The sequence below is a fragment of the Alexandromys fortis genome, unplaced genomic scaffold, assembly GCF_014885135.2.
Source record: "Alexandromys fortis isolate MF-2015 unplaced genomic scaffold, M_Fortis_MF-2015_v1.1 scaffold_5, whole genome shotgun sequence".
NCBI lineage: Eukaryota > Metazoa > Chordata > Mammalia > Rodentia > Cricetidae > Alexandromys > Alexandromys fortis.
The window spans coordinates 28,467,868-28,481,425 of record NW_026067924.1 but is presented as its reverse complement, the minus strand read 5'-3'; the positions used below and the strand labels follow the sequence as shown (position 1 = coordinate 28,481,425).

Here is a 13,558-nt window from a genome sequence, read left to right as displayed (position 1 = left end):
ATGCTGCTATGAACATAGTTGAACAAATGCTTTTGTCATATGATAGGGCATCTCTTGGGTATATTCCCAAGAGTGGTATTGCTGGGTCCAGGGGTAGGTTGATCCCGAATTTCCTGAAAAACTGCCCCACTGATTTCCAAAGTGGTTGTACAAGTTTGCATTCCCACCAGCAATGGATGAGGGTACCCCTTCCTCCACAACCTCTCCAGCAAAGGCTATCATTGGTGTTTTTGATTTTAGCCATTCTGGCAGGTGCAAGATGATGTCTCAAAGTTGTTTTGATTTGCATTTCCCTGATAGCTAAGGAGGTTGAGCATGACCTTAAGTGTCTTTTGGCCACTGTCACTAAGACAAAAAGGCAACCCCTCTCTGGATCTTAAGAGCATATTGTTGCTATTGGTTCCCTAGTAGGACGTGCTTCTGAGCCCCTTCCAAGCATTTATTAGGAACCGACAAGAAGAAATTGAGGACAAACTAGCAGATAGGGGAGGGCTCTCTCCTCCTACACCTTTCTCTCTTCCACATCTTCAGCGTCCAATTTATTGGTGTATACATTCAGTCTGACAACCTCTCATCACACTTTTCAAACAGAATCCCAATTGGATGCCCTGCTCCACTCTTCTCTTGACAGTTCATTTTCTACAGAGAAAGATAGAGTAATATCCTTTAATAAAAATTATAGCCAGTTACTTTCTGCTTAAATTCTTTCAAAGCACACCATTATGCTCTGAACAAAACCCCAAACCTCTACTCTGTTCCTACATGACCATCATGCCTTCGCTTGATTCTCAGTGTGCCCCGGACTCTCGTGTTGTGTGTGTGTCCAGTATAGTCCTTAAGCGGCATATATTTATTCTTTCTCCGTGGATTCCCTGTTGCATTTGGAAAGCTCTAATCTCTGGCTTATGCACTATTCATTCAATCTCATTTGTATCTCCATTAGGTGTCACTTTCTTGTGGAGGAAACAGCCAATATACACAATCCTAAAGTCATTTTCCAGCACACAAACTTTAAATAGCTCATTGCTTGTTTACTTGTGTAATTACTTATTGTCTGTTTCTTGTCCTGTTAAAATTGAATTTGTTCATTGTAAGGATGAAGATTGACTTGTTTGCCAATGAGTGTCCTGGGCTCAGGATAGTGGCAAAAGTATAATAGAGCTCTAGTAAATGTCAAATGAATAAATATATAGTTCTTATGGGGGATTAGATATACAGTCACAATCTTCTAAATTCGTAAAATTTTACTTTTTATAAACACTGACACTATAGATTTTCAAACACAAGTCGCTCCTATTTTGCCGAGCCAGCAATCTTCCACAATCCTAGGCAATCATATCAAGGACCAGAAACTTTTCTTTGTCTGCACTATGTTGCTCACGCTCTGCTGCACTTCAGAGATCATCAAAATATACACTTTAAACATTCAAGTTTAGTTCAGCACAACTTGACTCAGACCAGAAGTTTTCAGGGTGACACGTGGCCATGGTAGTGTTCACAATGTGAGCTGTGCAACTTTAATTGCAGGGAAAAGTGACTCAGATCAGAGCTAGGCAAACACCCTGGTTCATAATCTATCTGAGAATTTCATACATGAATGCATTGTGTTTGCATCATTTCCTCATTTCCATCTCCCCATCCAACTCCTTCCATGGCCTGCCACAACTCCTTCTTAAAGTTATGACCCATTCTTACATAATTATCATGGTATCATTGGTATGCATATGCCACTGCCTCCAACTAATGTGAGCTTTAAATATGTGTGTGTTTAGGACTTGGATGGGTTCATAGCTGAAGAAAACTGGTTTTCCTTCTCTGGATAGCCATTGATTGCCTACAATTCTTTATCCATCGGTAAGATCTTATAACATTTTCCTCCATCTATGTTGGTATGTTATCTTGTGTAGGCAACCATACTGCTAAGAGTTCATTCTCACACAACACAAAATGGTCTATATCATGTGTGTGTGTGTGTGTGTGTGTGTGTGTGTGTGTGTATGCAAACAAGGGGGGGAGACAAAGTTTGAACTAGATATCTTTTGCCATCAAATGAATTCTCCATTGCAACAAATTACATATAATTGAGTCATTAGCCAAGGGATCCACATGGAAATGCTGAGACAAACTAGTATATTACCAAGACTATTGGTTGTTCTCCAAAAACTAATGGTAAGGTGTTGTAGTATGAAGAGAGGCCTCTAGTTGGTTCCTGGCCACTTAGGCCCAAACTAATCACACAGAAACTATATTATTTAAAATACTGCTTGGCCAATTATTGACATGTATTGCTAGCTAGCTCTTACATCTAGAATTAACACATCTTCATTATTTTATATTTTATCACGAGGCTTGTGGTCTACCTGCAAGTTTCCAGTGTCTGTCTCCAGCAGGGCTACATGGCTTCTCTCTGACTCTGCTCTTCTTTTCCCCAGCATTCAGTTTAGTTTTCCCTACCTTGCTCTGTTCCCCTATAACTCTGCTATAGGCCCAAAGCAGTTTCTTCATTAACCAATGGTAATCACAGCATACACAGAGAAATCCCACATCAGTAAGGCCCCACTGCTGAAGACTACACCTATAAAACTCATTAAACATAAAGAAGTTGATCTGGTGCCTACCTAGAGCCTTCACCCCTAAAGATTATTGCACATGGTACTGGAAGGTACTCTGCATGCTACTGTGGGGGACGGGGAGTAAAAACCAACCCAGCTACAAACTTTCTGATCAACAATGGAGAAATTCCTGAAAGATGTGTTAGTGTAGTGGTGGCACAAAAGTTGTAGAAGAAACCAACCATTATCTGATTGGATATAAGACCTACTTATGACATGGACCCATTCCTCACACTCTGTGGGTGGCTAAAAACCTGACACTAGACCAAAGACTTAGGGGAAAACCAAATGCTACTGTTCTGCTAAATGAATATAGTAATAAAAAAAAAACCCTAAAAACATTCTGCTATACTCGTAGATCAGTATCCTGCCCATCCATCATCAGAAAAGCTTCCTCCTACAGTAGAAGGAAACAAATACAGACACCCACAACTGGGCATTAGAGACCTTGCAACATCCAGTCCTCAATGAGACCTCTCCATCAAATCCCTTCCTTCGGGGCTCAGAGAACACTCTGGAAAAGGAGGTGGGAAGATTGTAAGAGCCAATGGGATGGAAGACACCAAGGAAACAAGATTCTCTAGCTACGACATGACTGATGCACATGTGAACCCACAGAGACTGTGGCAACAGTGCAAAGGACCTGCAAAAAAGGTCTGCACCAGAGGGAGTCCCTGTGCTGAGAGGGGGAGTGGACACAAGCTACTGCTATAGCCACCTGGAAGCTTGCTCCAATTGATCGCCACTTATAAATGAAAAATTAGTTTTCTCCATGGAGTCTCACTGGATTTACAAATGAAACTTAATTGCAGGGCCCATGTCCTGCAGTAGATGGTCAACACAAAACAAACTCAAGTGGTAGCTTTGGAGGGTTTTGTTGTTCTTCTTCTTTTTTGGTAGGGTGAGTTTTTTGTTGTTTGGTTTGTTTGGTTTTTGTTTGATATTGCTTTAATTTTCCTATAAGCTTTTTCTTTATATTTTATGGTTTCTGATTTTGTGTCTTTATGGGATTTCTGTGTCTGTGTTTCTCATACTTTTTCTTTAACTTTTTTTCTGTTCATTCATTTGTTTTGAACTCTTCAGGTATGTTTGCTTTTATTTTATTTCATATTTTTGGTTTATTCTTGTTTTAGATGACTCTGTTTTCTAATGAGGGATATAGAGAAGAGGTATGGATTTCAGTGGGTGGGAAGGTGAGGGAGAATCTGGGGGAAACTAGGGAGGGGAATCATAATCAGAATATATTGTATAAAAAACCTATTTTATTCTTTAAATTTTTTTCTTTTATTGAAAATAGATTTATTTTCTCCCATCCTGATTATGGTTTCACCTTTCTCTACTCCCCCCAGTTCTTCCCCATTTTCCCTCCCTTTCTGTCTCTCCTAGTGGGTAAAAAGATAGCTGAGGGATTATTATTATCCAATAATAAAATAAGATAGAACAAAAACTGACACATCAAATTTGGGCAAAACAAACAAACTGAAGGAGAAGAACCCAAGAAACTGCCCAAGAATCTGAGACTCACTCATTAGCAAACTCAAGAACTCCATAAAAATACTAAACTGGAAGTCATAAAATATACACAAAGGACCTAGTGCAGACCCATACAGGCCCTGTGTATGCTGCCTCAGTGGGTTCATACAAGCTTTGATCCTGTTGACTTGTTTTTTTTTTGTTGTTGTTGTTGTTTCTTTTTGTGTGTGTGTGTGTGTGTGTGTCTTTCATCCCCTCTGGCTTGTATACTGTTATACTGTTTCTACTGTTTCTCTCTTCTCTTCAACAGTTTCCTAAGCTCTGAGGAAAGGATTTTACGGAAACATCCCGTTTGGGTCTACATGTTCCAATGTTTCTTACTCTCTGCATAATGCCTGACTGTGGTTCTCTGCATTTGTTCCCATCTGCTGCAGGAGGAAGCTCCTCTGATGATGAGCAAGGAACTGATCTATGAGTATAGCAGAATGCCATTAGCAGTCATTTTTATTTGTTTTGTGATTTTGGTGCTGTTTGTTTGTTTTGGAATAGTAGTATTCAGTACTACTCTAGCTCTCTAGACTATCTAGTCTCTGGCTCTTGGTCACCCAAGCAGTGTTAGGTACGGGTTTTCTCTCTCAGAAGTGAGCCTATTGGCTGGTCACTCCTGCAAGCTCTGTACCACCATTGCCTTTGCATGTCTTGCAGGCAGTACAGCATTATAGATCAAAAGGTTTGTGGCTAGGTGGGTGTTTCCTCTTTTAGTGGCCGGCAGAGTACCTTCCTGTTCCAAAGATGCTAGAACACAGGCGTGAAGGCTCTGTGCAGGAACCAGCTCAACTGCTCCATTTTGTCTTCAGCATCAGTTTGTTGAGAGGAACAACTGTCTTGGCAACAGCCTAGATTATTGGGGGATTTCCATGGACCCCTTTGTCCAACAACTGAGTTAGATGCAACCCAATCCCAATCCTGGTACTAGAAGATTCATCTGGTGACAAGAGATGGCAAGTTGTGACTCTGTCTCCCCTATTATCTGCAATTTCATTTAGATTGTTTTCATATATGTACATATTTTAAGAAGCTTCTACTGTATTAGGTTTCCATATGGCCCCTCAAATAACCCTTAATTTCAGCTGTCTCTCCCTGTATTTCCTCTTCCTTTTCTCTTGCATTATATGAAATATATTGTATGAAAAAAATCTATTCTCAAAAAAATTTTCTTTTTCTTTAATTCCTTCCTCTTTATTAGAGTTTATTTCAGCAGTAAATCACTTCCTAGATAGAGCCACTGGTTCCAAGAGCCTGGCATAAAAATAGATGGATCTCTCTCAATCCACTCTTCAACATGAGACCATAAAAGATTTAAGCAGTTAAAATGATAGTTGAACTTTTAAATGTGGAGTATATTTAAGAACATCCCACCAAATCTCACTCCTTATCAGATATCTCTTAACTCTATCTAGACAGCCTGGATTATCTTTCTGTCCCAGAAGAATCCTTTTTCCATTTCTTGTCCAAACTTCCCTATGCTTTCCCTGTCTGACTGTCAATCAGCATGCTGATGCTGGGATCTGGTTTAGTCTCAGCCAGAACTTCTCATGGAAACCACACTCCACCTGATCTACTTCTCCCCTTACTGGAGCTCTATGCTTCATTTGCTCTATGCTGACAGTGGACTGTTCCTTTCCTAAATTACAATGAGAAGAGAATGACTTGGTTGGTAATTAGCATAACCTAGGCTATTGGAGATACCACAGCCTAGAAGGAAATGGAAGGGTGAGCATGCAGTCAACCATTCAGTCCCTAACGTTCTGTGTGTCTTGAACCAAAACCACAGATGGGAAGCGTTCAAGGACTTCAGCCCAATCAGTGCCCTCCTCTCTTCCAGGGAGCTCTCCACCAATATTGTTCTTCTCAAGCACACAGAGGCACAGACGCACGTGCCGATCCACCTGCCAGGGCCTACAAGCGTGAGCGGCCTCCTTCCTTCTTCCCTAGTGCTGCACATCCTCTCAGGTCTGCTTCGAAAAGCTCTGCTCTAGGACAGTTGGGTCAAGGAAGAGTTGAGTTTCTGAGTACACTGTTTTCTCTCTTTGTATTCATCAAGCCCCTCCCACTCATTTTCTTTCCTTTGAACAGTTGTTCAGTCCAGTTGAATTGATTGCAATCTCCTGAAAGTAGAAACGCTGTTTGCATTTTTTGTGTGTTCCCATAACCCTTTCCTTTCAACACAGAACTATTCCCAGAGTTCCTTGACTATTCTTGTCTCTGATCCCTAGTGCTAGACTTGCAGGTGTGTGTCACTATACCTGACTTTTATGTTAGTGTTTGAAGTCTGATCGGGTGTCATATTGACCCAAACAAAGTCAGTATTGACTGATTCATCTCCACATCTCTTAACTTTGACTTATTTTATTGATGAGTCCAAAAAAGGCTCGACTAACTCAAACCTCCCCTTAGTCCTTAGCTTTGGAAAGCAGCTGCCTCAGTGTTTGTTTCATTTCTCTGTTCCATTGTCCTAGCAGCAGATCCAAGCAGCTGGTCGATGCTGTCAGTTCATGGTGAATTTGTAGGCAGATATTTTTAATTTGAAAGTGAAATATAAAGATACTAATTTACCCACCAGGTCATCTTCTTTCTTAGCTTCCTCCATAGAAAAAAAATAGTTTGTTGTATTTTATCTGCCTAACTGCTTTGTCTTTTAGTTGGTTTTTCAATTTTAGTAGAGAAAAGAATATTGTTCACCAAACCCAACCAATCACTCCAAACAGTTCCCTGCCCCTCCTTTTCTTGCAAACATTTCATTTCTTTAACTTCTCATAACCACCTACAATGCCTTGAGTGCAACATATCTGTCTACTGTCTTGATGCCCTGCCTTCCTTCCTACAGTAGAGGACATAGCAGCAGGTGTCTATGACTTCCCATGACTCCAGGAAGGGGTGCTCTTAGGATGTCCTTGCACAACTCTTAAAATACTCAGTTTCAGAAAAAAAAAACATATGATCATTTCATTAGATGCTGAAAAAGCATTCGACAAAATTCAACATCCTTTTATGATAAAAGTCTTGGAGAGACTAGGGATACAAAGGTCATACCTAAATATAATAAAAGCTATATACAGCAAGCTGACAGCTAACATCAAATTAAACAGAGAGAAACTCAAAGCCATCCCACTAAACTCAGGAACACTACAAGGCTGTCCACTCTCGCCATACCTCTTCAATATAGTGCTTGAAGTTCTAGCAATAGCAATAAGACAACATAAGGGGATCAAGGGGATTCGAATTGGAAAGGAAGAAGTTAAACTTTCGTTATTTGCAGATGATATGATAGTGTACATAAGTGACCCCCAAAACTCCACCAAAGAACTTTTAGAGCTGATAAACACCTTTAGTAATGTGGCAGAATACAAGATCAACTCCAAAAAATCAGTCGCCCTCTTATACACAAAGGATATGGAATCAGAGAGGGAAATCAGAGAAGCTTCACCTTTCACAATAGCCACAAACAGCATAAAATATCTTGGGGGTAACTCTAACCAAGGAAGTGAAAGATCTATTTGACAAGAACTTTAAAGCATTGAAGAAAGAAATTTAAGAGGATACCAGAAAATGGAAGGATCTCCCTTACTCTTGGATTGAGAGGATCAACATAGTAAAAATGGCAATTCTACCAAAGGCAATTTATAGATTCACTGCAATTCCCATCAAGGTCCCATCAAAATTCTTCACAGATCTTGAGAGTACAATAATCAATTTTATATGGAAAAACAAAAACCCAGGATAGCCAAAACAATCCTATACAATAAAGGATCTTCTGGAGGCATTACCATCCCTGACTTCAAACTCTATTACAGAGCTACAGTAATGAAAACAGTGTGGTATTGGCATAAAAACAGAGAAGTCGACCAATGGAATCGCAGAGAAGACCCGAATTTTAACCCACAAACATATGATCACCTAATTTTCGATAAAGGAGCTAAAAGTATACAATGGAAGAAAGAAAACATCTTCAACAAATGGTGCTGGCACAACTGGATGTCAACCTGAAGAAGAATGAAAATAGACCCATATCTATCACCTTGCACAAAACTCAAGTCCAAATGGATCAAAGACCTCAATATCAGTCCGAACACACTGAACCTGATAGAAGAGAAAGTGGGAAGTACTCTACAACAGATGGGCACAGGAGATTGCTTCCTATGTATAACCCCAGCAGCACAGACATTAAGGGCAACATTGAATAAATGGGACCTACTAAAGCTGAGAAGCTTCTGTAAAGCAAAGGACACTGTCACTAAGACAAAAAAGCAACCTACTGACTGGGAGAAGATCTTCACCAACCCCGCAACAGGCAAAGGTCTGATCTCCAAAATATATAGAGAACTCAAGAAACTAGACTTTAAAATGCTAATTAACCCAATTAAAAAATGGGGCACTGAACTGAACAGAGAATTCTCAAAAGAAGAAGTTCAAATGGCCAAAAGACACTTAAGGTCATGCTCAATCTCCTTAGTGATCAGGGAAATGCAAATCAAAACAACTTTGAGACATCATCTTACACCTGCCAGAATGGCTAAAATCAAAAACACCGATGATAGCCTTTGCTGGAGAGGCTGTGGAGGAAGGGGTACCCTCATCCATTGCTGGTGGGAATGCAGTCTTGTGCAACCACTTTGGAAATCAGTGTTTCGGTTTCTCAGGAAATTCGGGATCAACCTACCCCTGGACCCAGCAATACCACTCTTGGGAATATACCCAAGAGATGCCCTATCATATGACAAAAGCATTTGTTCAACTATGTTCATAGCAGTATTATTTGTAATAGCCAGAACCTGGAAACAACCTAGATGCCCTTCAATGGAAGAATGAATGAAGAAAGTGTGGAACATATACACATTAGAGTATTATGCTGCGGTAAAAAACAATGACTTCTCGAATTTTGCATGCAAATGGATGGAAATAGAAAACACTATCCTGAGCGAGGTAACCCAGACCCAAAAAGATGAACATGGGATGTATTCACTCATAATTGGTTTCTAGCCATAAATAAAGGTCACGGAGTGTATACCTGGTGAACCTAAAGAAGCTAAAGAAGAAGGTGAACCCAAGAAAAAACATATAGTTATCCTCTTGGCTAAACGAAGTAGATAAAATTGCCAGGGACAAAATTGGGATCTTGGGGGAAGGGTGGGTTGGGGATAAGGGGGGACAGGGAGAGAAAAGTAAGAAGGGGAGGATTGGGGGAATTTGGGGAAACAGGAAGATTGGGATAAAGGAAGGTTGGATAGGGGAGTAGGGAAGCACATATCTTAGTTAAAAGAGCCACCTTAGGGTTGGCAAGAGACTTGAACCTAGAGTGGCTCCCAGGAGCCCAAGGCGATGTACCCAGTTAGTCCCTTGGGAAGCTGAGGATAGGGAACCTGAACTGACCCTATCCTATAGCATTACTGACGAATATCTTTCATATCACCATAGAACCTTCATCTGGTGATGGAGATAGAGACAGAGACCCACACTGGAGCACCGGACTGAGCTCCCAATGTCCCAAGGAGGAGCAGAAGGAGGGAAAATATGAGCAAAGAAGTCAGGACCACGAGGGGTGCACCCACCCACGGAGACAGTGGGGCTGATCTATTGTGAGCTCACCAAGGCCAGCTGGACTGCGACTGAAAAAGCATGGGATAAAACCGGACTCTCTGAATATGGCTGACAATGAGGGCTGCTGAGAAGCCAAGGACAATGCCACTGGGTTTTGATCCTACTTCATGTTCTGGCTTTGTGGGAGCCTAGCCAGTTTGGATGTCCTCCTTCCTAGACCAGGATGGAGCGGGGAGGACTTTGGACTTTCCACAGGGCAGGGAACCCTGACTGCCCTTCAGACTGGAGAGGGAGGGGGAGAGGAGTGGGGGGAGGGGGAGAGGAGAGGGAGGAGGGGGGAAAAGGGGGACGGGGAGGGAAATGGGAGGCTGGGAGGAGGCGGAAATTTTTTTTCAATAAAAAATTATATTTAAAAAAAAAGAAACACATCCTAACACTAAGGATTTTGGAAGGACAAATTGTAGCTTCATATGCAAATACAAAATTCCAAGATAGCTAGAAATTCCTGAATAATAAATGGATTGCTGGACATAGAACTGTTCCTGACCTCAAATTGTATTACAGAACTATAGTAAGATTAACAACATAATCTTGGTGCAAAAATGCTGACCAACGGAATTTGATTGAAGGCACAGACAAAAGTCCAAGTCTAAGGGATACCTGTTTTTTTTTATTATAATGATGCCAGAAATACAGACTTGAAAAAAAAAATAAACAGCATTTTCAACAAATGGTGTTGGCCAAAAAGGAGGGCTGCATGTGGAAGAATACAAATAGTTCAAACTTACCACTGTGCAGAAAATTCAACTTCAGATGGATCAAAGACCTCAACACGAGGTCATCTACACAGAATCTGATAGAAGGGAAAGTGGAGATGAGCATTGAACTCACTGGCACAGAAGACTTTCCATCCAGAATACTAATTCCACAGGCACTAAGACCAACAATTATAAATGGGACCTCTTGATACTATGGCAAAAGACTTAATCATTGAGGACAAAGTGGCAGGCTACAGAATGAGAAAATAATTTTACCAACTACAAAACCAATAGAGGAATAATACCTAAAATATAGAACAAACTAAAAAAAAAATGGGCATCAAGAAAACAAATAGCCCAGTTTAAAAAATGGGGCACAGATCTAAACAGAGTATTCTGAAAAGAGGAAATGCAAATGTATGAAAGACACTTAAGAAAATGTTTAATATCCTAAGTCGTCTTATACCTGTCAAACTGGCTAAGACCAATAAAACAAGTTCATGCTGAAAAAGATGGATAGCAAGGGGAACACTCCTTGATTTCTGTTGGGAGTGCAAACGTGTACAACCATGACAGCAACCAATGTGGTGTTTTTTTTTTTTTTTTTTTTTTTTTAGAAATCTGGGAATAGATCTACCTCAAAATGCAGTTATACCACTTAGGTTAGGTATATACACAAAGGACTCTACATCCTACTATAGAGACCATTGCTCAATAGTGTACATAGCTCCTATATTCATAATAACCAAAAACTGAAATAGCCTGAATGTCTGTCAATGGATAAATGCATTAAAACATCTGTTACATTTGCATAATGGATTATTACTCAGATATTTAAAAAATGAAATTTTCTTATAAATGGACAGAATTAGAAAAATTATTCTGAGTATGGTAACTTAGATCTAAGAAGACAAATATGGTATATATTCTCTTATATGTGGATGTTAGCTATTAAGTCTTCAATAAGCAGGCTACAATCCATGTAACCATGATGATTAGATACAGAGTAAGAAGCTGGGGATGAGGACTGGATCATCCTTGGAAGGGGAAGTGAAACAGGTGGTTATGGATGGAAGGGAGGGAAACTGGGAATGGAGAATCAAATGGGGAGAGGCTTAAGTGTGGAATACAGGGGCAGCTAAAACTAAGGATCATTTGGAGGGTTGTATGGAAACCTGGTACAATAGATACTTTCTAAAATATATAAATATATGAAGTCGATCTAAGTGGGGGTCACTATCTATTGGGGGCTATTGTGCCCCAAATGGACATCTCTCCTCTTGAAACAAAGCTTCCAGTTTTTTAAATGAATTATATAGAATTGAGTTTTTGGCTAAAGGGCTCCATGAACACCACCAAGCAGCACATGCTATTGCCAAATTTGTTAATTGCTCTCCATGAACTTACAGTACTGCCCTATTACTAAAGAAAACACTTACCTAAATTATTGAACATGTAGTTGTTGATCTGGTGATTACCAATATCCTTCCCTTCTTCCAACTTGGGTTCATGGTATTAGAAGGAAATCTGTACACTACCAAAGGACAAAGACAAACACTAGCTGAGTTACAAACCCTTTGATCAACAATGGTAACCTGCCTGTAAGATACGCTTGGACAATAGTGTCTCAAAGCTTATGGGAGTACCTAATATCTGACTTGCTTCAAGGCCCACCCCGAGAAATGGTACCTGTGTTTGACGCTGTTTGGGTGGACCAGAGCATGATCCTGCATATGTCAGGGACCTAGGGGGGAAAACAGATACTGTTTTGCAAAGGAACATAGCAGTAAAATGACTCCTAACAGTATTTTGCTGTTTCCATTGATCAGTGTCTTTCTCAGCAACCAGCAGAGAAGCATCCTTCTATAATAGGAACAAACACAGAGACCCACAATTAGACAATGTACACAGATTGAGAGACCCTGAAATACTCAGTCCTCAATGGGATTTCTTCATCAATCTTTCCATCCCACATACAGTTTAGGGAACCTGGAAAGACTATAAGAGCCAGAGGATATGGAAGACCCCAAGGAAAAAGACGTAAATACAGCAGGACCAATAAACATATGAACGTCCAGAGACTGAGGTAAGAAGCACAGGGCCTGCATGTATCTGCAATCAGATGGTGTCCCAGAGCTGAAAGAACTGGACAAAAGCCCACATCCCTAACCCTGAAGCTTTCTCTAATTAATAACTGTTTGCAAATGAACAATTAGTTCCCTCCAATGGAGTCTCACTGCATATATAAGCCACTCTTAAGGGCAAGGCTCAGGCCCAGTACTAGATGGCTAACACAAAATGAACTCAATGGAATTTTTGGAGATTGTTTGTCTTATAATGCTTTGTCAGGACTCTGATTTTCATAAATATTAGAGGTCCTTTGCACATATACTGTGGTTTCTAGTTTTGTGTTTTTATGGGATTTCTCTGTGGAAATATGTATGTCTCTGAATCTCTATGTGTTTCTTGAGCTTTTTCTTTGTTAGTTTTTGTCATCTTATGGTTTATTTATTTTCATTTTATCTGATTTTGTTATTATTATTTCTAGAATTGTATTTAGATTTCTAGGTTGTATTCTAATGAAAACGAAAGAAAGTATGGATTTGGGTATATGGAAAGTGGGGAGAATCTGGTAAGAGCTGGGGAAAGAGAAATCATAATCAGAATGTATTGAATAAACAAAATCTACTTGGTCTTAAAAATAAATAAAAAAGCCAGGCAGAGGTGGTGCATACCTTTAATCTCAGCACTTGGGAGTCAGAGACAGGTGGATTTCCATGAGTTTGAGGTCAGCTTGGTCTACCACATGAGTTCCAGGACAGGCTCTAAAGTTAGAATGAAACCCTGTCTTGAAAAATAAAATAAAATAAAATAAAACGTTTCTTGTGGAGCTTGCGAGATGGCTCAGTGGTCAGCTCACGACAGCCTGTAACTCCAGCTCCAAGGATCTGTTGCACTCTGCTGGCCTCTGCTTTTACATCCTGCACACACTTGGCATATATGCAAACATTACAAATTTAAAAATGTATTTAAATTAATAAAGAAAAAATTATTATACGAAATAAGACTGAGAAGCAACTATCATACAGTGAACATTTTCTTTTATTCAGCTTCTTG

General features: G+C 40.1%; 1 long non-coding RNA gene across 1 annotated transcript in view; it reads right to left on the bottom strand.

The window, feature by feature from the left end:
• Window positions 1-11,977, bottom strand: part of LOC126501580 (uncharacterized) — a 20,861-nt gene extending 8,884 nt beyond the window's left edge. The window contains exons 1-2 of the long non-coding RNA XR_007591717.1: window positions 11,881-11,977; window positions 10,472-10,536 (exon numbers count right to left, since the gene is read on the bottom strand). This is a non-coding gene — a long non-coding RNA (uncharacterized lncRNA). The remainder of the gene's footprint in view (window positions 1-10,471; window positions 10,537-11,880) is intronic.
• Between the last annotated feature and the right edge of the window lie 1,581 nt (window positions 11,978-13,558).